Source organism: Capsicum annuum, chromosome 3 (genome assembly GCF_002878395.1).
Source record: "Capsicum annuum cultivar UCD-10X-F1 chromosome 3, UCD10Xv1.1, whole genome shotgun sequence".
Classification (NCBI taxonomy): Eukaryota; Viridiplantae; Streptophyta; class Magnoliopsida; order Solanales; family Solanaceae; genus Capsicum; species Capsicum annuum.
Genome location: NC_061113.1, coordinates 183480956 through 183490855, shown reverse-complemented (window position 1 = coordinate 183490855; position 9900 = coordinate 183480956).

Genomic DNA, 9900 nt, shown 5'->3' with positions numbered 1-9900 from the left:
ACAAGAATACGTTTTTGCATCACAAAATTACTATCCATCCAGTGACAAGTAATGGTTAAATAATCATTTTTATGTACAGCATGACCAAGATCAGAAGTTAGGGATATTCTATATTGAATATTTTTTAACAATGTAGATAAATAAAAATAATATTGTGAATGAAGTCTAAAAATATCATACCGACAAGTACTTTTAGGAATACCATTAAACATAGGATTATAAATTGCTTGAATATATTGAATAAAAGCATCAGAAGAAGGAAAACTAAAAAGCAAACAACCTACAGCTACCATTTTTGCTATTTCTTCCTGGTCCCTCAATTTATTATACTTCTTCGTTACGTGACCGGTTGTTGGGTCCATTCTAGTTTGTGTGAGTCCACTAACAGCCTCACCACTTTGTATAATTTTTAATTCTCTTTTGTGGTCTTCAGTTAAATGTCTCATTAACGTACCCGTACCACCTTGCTTGCCTCCTCTTTTATGCTTATATATTTTTTGACAAATACTGCATTGCACCTCAGTATCTGATATACGTTTAAAAAATTTTCATGCAACACTAGTTTTTTTACGAGCTCTTGGGGCATGGGGAGGACGGGGAAAGAGATTAACCAATTCAGATATAACGTTAGCATTTCCTACTTCGGGTGTTTCACCAATATTTTCATCATCTTCAGCTAAATCAACCGCATCTACTTCATTTTCTTCTTCTATACCATAATTTTTCTGAACATCTAAATTATCCATATCATGAGTACCTACACCTATTTCTTCCTCAAAAGGTTGACTAAGTGGTACCGGAGGCGAAGGCACACGGGTATATCTAGTACTTGAAGTACCTCTACCGCTAGTAATTTGATTTTTACTACCACTACCACTACCACTTTCGGGACAAAAATTTTTGACACTTTTATCGAGGTTTCTTAATTTATCCATAGTATAAATCAAACTAAAAAATATTCAAAATACACAAAAAGTAATAAAAATAAATATTCAATAATTAATACACTAATTATAAATTAAAAGTAAGAGATGGAACGATAATACCAAATTTTGGAAGTATCTGAAGGCTGCGACTTTAGAAACTTCTACTCGTACTTAGTAATCACAAAATTAAAAAAATTAAAGTGAGCACTTTAGAAATTAAATATATAGAATATTTGAGAATTGAGAAATGAGATTTGAGAGAGAATGAGATTTGAGACTTGAGAGGATGAAAAATTGTGTGGAAAATGATTTGAAAGTGTAGGGTATTTATAGAAATTTTTTTGGAATTAAAAAATGATTTTAAATAAAAATATTTTTTTTTATATTTGGGCCCAAACTAGCCGTTATAGCCGTTGGGCCAACGACTAGTTTGGCCCAATTTTCCAAAATCTAAAAAAAAAAAAATTAAATGGGCTTATCCGGGTCGGGCCGAGCCGGTTAACCAGCAGGCCCTAACCGGGTTGAGTCCGGTCCAGGTTAATCGGGCCCAAATTTAAAACCCAACCGGACCGGGACCCGGGCCCTTAAAGGCCTTGGACTTACCGGGCCGGGTCAAATCGGTTCGGTTTCCTTTAGTGGACCGGTTCGGGCCGGTTTCCTTTAGTGGACCGGTTCGGGCAGATTAAAATTGGCCCGTTTGACACCCTTAAGATGATTTCGTCGATAGTAGGAATTGGCTGGTAGTGGTTGATGATGGCGGTGGTGTTGACGGCGGAGGTGGTGGTAAATATAATTAGAATAATAGAGTAGTAGGTATGGTAGCAATTGACAATAGTGGCTGGTAGCGATATTTTTTATCGATGGTGATTATGATGGTGGAGGTGGTGGGTGGTGGTTCATAATGATGGTGGTGGCAGAGGTAGTGACTGATGATTATGAATAGAATGACAGTGAATATTATTTAACATCAGAATACCTCTTCAAACCTATTAAGACTTGATTCTAGATCTGAATAATTAAGACCTATTCAGACTTATTAAGAGCTAAAATCTCAATAAAAAACAAATTCACTTAATGTTCTGAAGTCTGAACCATTCAGATTCAGACCTCCAATAAGTGCAAATAAATGAGCCATAACTGCTTATACACTAATAGAGTAATGATTAAGTTATAACCACTAACAAACTGCTTGTACAGATAGATCCAATTGTACTCTTAATTACCTAATTCAGTAGTAAGAGACAAATAAAAATCAGAAATACCTGTAAAATTGTCATAATGTAATAAAAACTACTTCCTCCGTCTCAAATTATGTGTCATCATTTCCTTTTTAATCCGTCCCAAAATAAGTGTCGGCTTTCCTTATTTGGCAACTTTTTAAAGGCATAATTACCCTTTTACCCTTATTGGTCCAACTTAATTAAAAGAAAGATATTGGCACGTTTTTTTATAAAGGATATTTTGGTAAACTTTACCAAGTCTTCCCTTATTTCTTAAACTTTGTGCCCAATCAAATGGTGACACATAAAATGGGACAGAGGTAGTATATTATTATCTAAAGTTCTAGTTTAATATTTAATGCTGTGTTTGGATGGTTATTACCCAAGTATTGTATTGTTAGTATAAATACAATGATTATTTTATTTATTGCATAAATTTATTATATTCCATCGCTAAGTTTCATTTATTAGATAACAACAAAACGTTCTATTTGATGTGATGATTGATTTGATGTTATCGCATCGTAATCTTAAATTCTTTTAGTCATTTTATCTTTATTTGTTATTTAATAATTCTTGTTTATCTTTTATTCTACTTTTTTATAATAGGTCTATCTCGTATGTTACTTTTCTAATAGGTTTATTCTTCACATTATTAATGCACAAAATTATGTAACGATGAAAAATAATACAATTTATTCAAATATCTATCGATCTATCTATCTGTTTCTCTCTCTCTCTCTCTCTCTCTCTCTCTCAAGATATTAAAAAGTCACGTGGCAATTTTTAGGATAAAGTTAAAAAATATTATAATAAAAGTTTTGAATTGAAAGATTAAGTATTTGAATTTGAAAATAATAATGCAAAAAAAAAAACATAATTTAAACTTAGAAATCATAGTTGAAGAGTCCTAAATAAACCCTAACAATTACACAATAATAATAATCTATTAGTAAATAATAATAGTGGTAAATATGTTTTTTTTTTGTTAACAGGCATTGCATTATCAAAAGTTAATCCAACATTAGTCAGGGTTTAGTACAAAAGAGGTATTCAGAACCTCATAGGACTGTAGAGTGTTCGTCTTAACTAAAGTAACAAAATAAGTTCCCGCGATGTCTGCCCACACAGCACTTCGGACACACATGGGTGGAACTTTAAAAACAGTGTCCCTTGTTGGATATCCGTTTCAGCTCCCATCTTTTCTAAGGCATTTGCTACCCCGTTCTGCTCCCTATAGCAGTGCATCACCTGTGGATTACCTAACCTTCTTAACCTTAACCTGCAATCATCAATAATATCATTATACATAGGATTGCCTTTAGACTGCATGGTTATTACTTCTAAGGAATCAACATTGATTTCAATTAGGGTAAGGTTAGACTCTTCAGCAATTTTTATGCCCTCTCTTAGAGTGAGGAGCTCCATGTGATTATTAGTAGTACGATGGTAACCTTTGGAGAAACCCCTGACCCATCCCCCAGCACTATTCCTGATAACCCATCCAATACCACCTCTACCAGGATTACCAAGGCAAGCCCCATCGGTGTTCAGCTTATAGGAGTTTGCCAAAGAGGGATGTCATTTGATATTGATGGGTTGAGAGATATTTCCAGGGTTCACTTTGGTAGCTAGGTGCATATATTTTATAGCTTCCCCATAGATAAGTTTGAAGGAAGGCTTCTCCTTCTTCTTATCAAACACATTTCTATTTCTATTCTTCCAAATACCCCATAGACTGAAGATAAATATAGTATGCCAGTTCAGGATGTGGCCATACTTCTTATTTCTAAGTTTTGACCAAGTTTGGTGACAGTTATTGAGAAACATGCTATTGATGGTAACTCTGTGGGGAGGGTTACCTTTAAGAAAGAGGTTTGTCCGAAAGCCTTTAGACATTGGGCAATTAAAGAGGATATAAGCGATATCCTCAGTGTGGTAGTTGCAGAGACTGCAACTTTGAGAAATAGGAATACTTCTCTTGGAAGGAAGAAGAGAGATAGGGAGTCTGTTATGCTGGGTTAGCCATAGAAAAGTTTTGATTTTGGGGGGGCAGGTGGCTTTCCAGATCCATTGAAAGGAAGGATGGTGGAGATTTAGATTGGGAAGTTTTATTTAGATTGAGGAGTTTTTCCTTAGTCAAGAGGTGATACATGCTTTGGCAAGTAAAGAGGCCATTACTACTGATTCCCCAGATTGGGTGGTCTTTGTTGGTTCTAGGGTTGTGGAAAAAAAAAGGATTTGATTCTGGTGATTATTTCCTGAGGGAGCTGAATGGAGAGGTCCTGGAAACACCAGTTCCCATTATTCCAGACACTGGCCAAAGAGATAGATTCCTGCTGAGGATTAAGGGGCCCCTGGATCATAGTTCTAAGGGGTTCCCAGTGGGAGATCCATCTATCAGTCCAAAACTTAACAGTAACCCCAGAATGGACCACCCAATGGGTACCAAGAATGTACCTTCTAGACCCAAGCTGAAAGAGCTTTTAGCAAAGGGGTGTTGCCTGTGATTGTATTTGTGGTTGAGAACTCTGGCCAAAGTCTAGGCCAGTTATGGTAGAATCTCCAGGCTAAGCAGGTACTCATGGTTTTATTTCTAAGACTAGCAATTTGTATACCCAAACCGCCTTCTTTTTTGGGGAGGGAGAGAGTGTCCTAGTTCACCAAGTGCATTTTTCTCTTTTCCACTGTGGTGCCCCAAATGAAATTTCTTTAGATTCTGTCAATCATGAGATAAATCTTAGAGGGAAGAAGAGTGTATTGCATGGAATAAGTAGGAATGCTATTAGGGGAAGATTTGGCCAGCGTGATCCACCTAGCCATTGAAAACATGTTGGTTTTCCAGCCAGCCATCTTGGCATTCATGTTGTCAATGATGAATTGATAGTCACTATTGCAGGGGCTTTTATGAAGAATGGGAAAGCCCAACTATTTTCCAAAATAGTTGGCATCCCTGATGAAAAGGAGAGGATAATCTTGGACTTAGAGTGGTTAACTCTTTGACTTGAATGAAAAGCAAAGATTTGAAGGACATTTTTTATGGTGACACAGTTATTTGGGGTTGCAGTACCAACAGAGTTAGATCATCAGCAAAAAAAAGGTGAGAGAGAAGAGGAACTCCTCTGCTTAAGGAAAAGGGTTTCCATGTCAGGATGTTAACTTCATGGTTAATTCTTCTAGACAAAAGTTCCATGAACATGATGAAAAGATAGGGGAAATGGGGTCCCCCTATCTAATACATCTAATAGGGTTAAAGAATTTAATTTTTTCACCATTCACCAAAATGGAGATGGAGGAGGAAGAGATGCAAGACATGATAATAGAGGTGAGTCTGGGAGGGACTTTGAATAAATGTAAGGTTTGCCTAATGAAAGACCATTCCAGCCTGTCAAAATCCTTCTCAAGGTCAACTTTTAGGATCATGTTACCCTATTTTCCATTCATCTGTTGGAAATGAAAGATAACCTCCTAAATAATGATGGCATTATCAGAGGTTCTTCTCATAGAAAGAAAACTGGCTTGGTTAGGGCTGATGAGATTGGAGAGGAAAGTCCTAAGTTTTCTAGCAATGATTTTTTGTAACAAGTTTGTATTGAGTGTTACAAAGACCAACAGGTCTGAAGTTCTTGAGGCTGGAAGTATTGTTGCATTTAGAAATTAGACAAAGGTAGGTTAGATTGGCCTTGGGATCCATGATGGCCTGTTGAAAGGTATCAAAATAGAACTTGGCGACAGACTGTCCCATGATGCCCTTGTATCTTTGATACATGAAGGGGTGGATGCCATCAGGGCCAGGAGCTTTATTGGGATTGAAGGAGAAGAGAGTGTCTTTAATATCCTTCATGGTGGGAATACTATCCAGGAGGTCACAATCATCCTCACTCAGGGAACCTCTAGAAAAAGGGTTTATTTGACAGTTCCTAGGGGAAGAAAGGTGATCTGAGCTGAAAAGATGTTTATAGAAGGAGATGACATGGTTCTTAATGTCATGAGGGGAGTTAATCCACTCCCCATTTTTTATTTTCACAGCATTAATCTTATTTTTTCTCCTTCTATTAAGGGTAGTAGTGTGGAAGAACCTGGTGTTGGCATCACCTTCAGCCAACCAGTTCACCTTGTATTTTAGCTTCGAAAGATTGTATTCATTTCTAAGAATATTTCTCAAGTCCTTAGATAGATTGTCCTCCAGATTGTGGAAGTAGGAGCTGGTGGGGTAAGAGTGGGACTTCTAAATCCCAGCTAATCTTCCAAGGATCCTAGCCTTGTGTTGAAATATGTTACCAAAAGGGGTCATATTCCAAAGTTTATCTTGAGTTTTAAAATTCTTGGTAGCATCAATGAGAGGCTTTGAGATATGAAAGGAGTTCCTGACAACATTAATAAATTCAGAGTGAGAGAACAACATGGATTCCATCCTGAAGGGTTTTCAATGGAGAGGGGGACCTGAGAATGTTAACAAGCAGAGGGCAGTGATCAGAATAAGTTCTGGATAGATGAAAGACAGAGGTCTCAGGGAAGAGGTGGAGCCATGCCTCATTGGGCAGGCGTCTATCTAATCTTTCCAAGATAAGGTTCTTTCTATGCTTGTACCTTTTATTAGTCCAGTTATACCTACTACCCTTATAACCAAGGTCCAAAAGGTTGCATTTATTAATGCAGTCCCAAAAGGCTTCAGTTCTGTTGGTCCTAATACTATTCCCCCCAAACTTCTCTGAAGCAGAAAGTACTTCATTGAAGTCCCCTCCCCAAAGAACTCCAGGGGAGGTCCTAATAGAGTAATAGAACAAAATCAGGTTCTCCCAAAGGTCAAGTCTAGTCTCTAAGTTAGTACTAGCATAAATGGCACTAAAGAACCAATGAAAGAGGGAATAGTGTACCTTAACATCCACATGAATAACTTGGGGTGACACTGAGATGTCATGAATGCCCATAGTGGAGGAATCCCACATTATAACAATTCCCCTTAAGTTCCCAGAGGCAGAAAATTAGATCAGACTATTGAACCCCAACATATTAGTAAGAGCTTTGTGATCACTCATTCTAGTCTCCAGCAAATCCAGTAGAGAGGGCTTATGGATATTAATCATGGCTTGGCAGTGTCTCTTGAATTCAAGGCTTCCCTAGCATTCTATATGATTGCATTCATTTGAGAGAGTGAGGGGTTTGGAGGTGTTCCAATATTTCTTTGCCCTAATCAAACAGATTCAGGAGGGCATTCATTGGTTCCTTCCTTTTTTTGGAGAGGGGGTTCATGAGAATCGAGAAGAAGATTCCTGGACCTGGTAACTTGATTTCTAAGTCAAACTTGTGAAGATTCTGAGGAAGGAGAACTATAAGGAAGTTTGCTTATGAGCTCCTCAAAGAGATGTCTGAGAGGCTTTCCTAGGTTGACGACCTTTGTCTGTGAAACCTTTAGGGTTGCTACAATTTGCTCTATTTTCCTATTGTTCTCTCTTAAGATTTCCATTGTCTTGTGCCTTTCCCTTATTTCCATAGATAGAGAGAAGAGAGAGTGGTATTGAGGGGTAGGTGGCACTGTTGTTTGAGGGAGGTCCCCAGAGATTTTCATAAAAGTTGGTCCCTCCATGAGAAAAGTTGGCATTGCTAAAGGGAAGAAAGGGAGACTCTGAATCATTTTATTTAGTTCCAAAGAGATTAACTTTGGGGAGACGTTGTTCATAAGGCTCTGATTGAAGATGGTCATCATGGTAGTCATCCACACATTCTGACTATAGTTGTTTAGACCCTGGGTGATGCCCTCTCTCACCAGTTAAGAGAGGTAATGAGGGTCTTGTATGCGAATGTTAAATGTCCTTTCCTCTAGATGGAGTGTTAGAGGTATTGCCATCTGTGAGAGGCGGAGCTCCAGCCAAGACTGGGGAACATGGTCCTTTTCCAGAGATTTTGATATGAAGTTCAGTAGGTGAGGTGGATTCGGGTTTGGATAAGACATTGGATGAAGATTGAGAAGTAGAGTTAGAACTCAAAGAGAAGATGGTTTGAGTTTCTTTTGGGAGGGAACAGGTAAAGGGTCAGTTTTTGAGCTGACTCTTCGGTTTCCATCATTACTGGCACATGCATCAGTTAAGAAGCTGACCTTGGAGAAGGCACAATCAGACACATGATTGATTTGTGCCGACAAAATGTCATGAGGGGGTCTTGTCGCTTGGGTACCAGAGGGAGAGAGAGAGAGAGAGAGTAGAAGTTTAGGCCTTTTGTCAGCTCATCTATTCCAGAATAGAGGGGGTGGGCCAACTTTTTTTGGGCCTGAGTGGTTTGATGCAGAAGAAATATAGCTTTACTTGAAGGGGCCTGTTGGAGAGGATTTGGCCCATTAGCAGTATTGATAAGAGGGTGGATTGGGCTCTGGGGGTTGGGCCTTTTCCTAGTGCTAATAGAAGGCCTCTTTAGCCTAAAGATGATTTGCCCCAAAGGGCCCTTGGCTTTGACTCAATCCATTAGGGTAAACTGTCGTCATCTTCCCACCCTTACCTTTGGTACCGCTTGTAGAGGTATCAGAGAAAGAAATATCAAGGAACTTACCTGACCCGGCATCGAATGATTTAACCTTTACATTCTGAGCCGGGTGTTGCGATGCTTGTTGTTGTTTCTTGGGATCTTTCTTCCTACTGCTGAATCTGATTGTTTTCCAGAATCCTTCTATGTTAGTCGGTTTCATTTAAGAATTCGGAGTGTCTTCCTCACTCAATACTGGTCTATGAGGACACGTGTTAGAGACATGTCCTAATTTCCTACATGAGGTACATAGAAAACCCTCTCCTTCATAGATGATTGACTGTTTATGTTTTCCAATGCTGATCTCCAAAATAAGAGGTACATCCAAGGAGACTTGAATATAGATCCTCGCATATCGGCCTCTGAGTGTGGCTGAATTGCAAGCATCGACCTTTAGAAGCTTCCCCATTTTTCTTCCCACTCTCTCTAAAATAGAACTATCATAATACTCCATGGGTAATTGGGGTAAACGAATCCAAATGGTTGTGGATTCAATGGTTGATAGTTTTAGGATGAAATTTGGTTCCCATACCCTAACTGACACATATGCTCCTGCTACAAACCAGGGACCATCTTGGAGAATTCTTTGTTGCGAGTCTTTCCCAGATAATTTAACAGTGAAGTAGTCTAGACCTGGATCGATCAATAGGAACGTCTCTTTTAGTTTCCACATTTCTATGAGTTTTTTCTTAAGAAATGAGTGATTTACTTTCTTTCCCGCCAATTTGATGATGAGGGAGAATTCCCATGGCTTATGTCGGTGCACTTGTGCTTCTGGTGACAGAGAGATGCCTCCCTCTTCTTCGATTAGTCAGGAAGAAGGATCTTCTTTAGATTGGTAGTTGCATTCCAGGGTGGGCATCTGACCTTTAGTGATATCACAATAGAAGGGTCGTGGAGGGGTTTCTGTGACCTCGTCCATGGGGGGATCCGAGGAATCTGGGGGTTTCGGTGGAATCAAAGGTGGAGTATAGGAGATGGTCATCTTCTTAGATCAAGTGGATAGAAAAGAAAGAGGGGAATTTTAGAGAGAGGCTAGTCTTTCTCTCTCTAAAAGTATTATAGTGACCAAACTGTGGTTTTGGTGGTACATATGTTGTTGTAGACTGATTCTGATGGTAGGAGTAATAAGGGAAAAATAATAATAACAAATTTCTCCATAAATATGCATTTCACTTAAGCTAAATTTCAATTTCAAGACCTATTTTTTGTAACTATATTTCTACAAAAAGAGCATA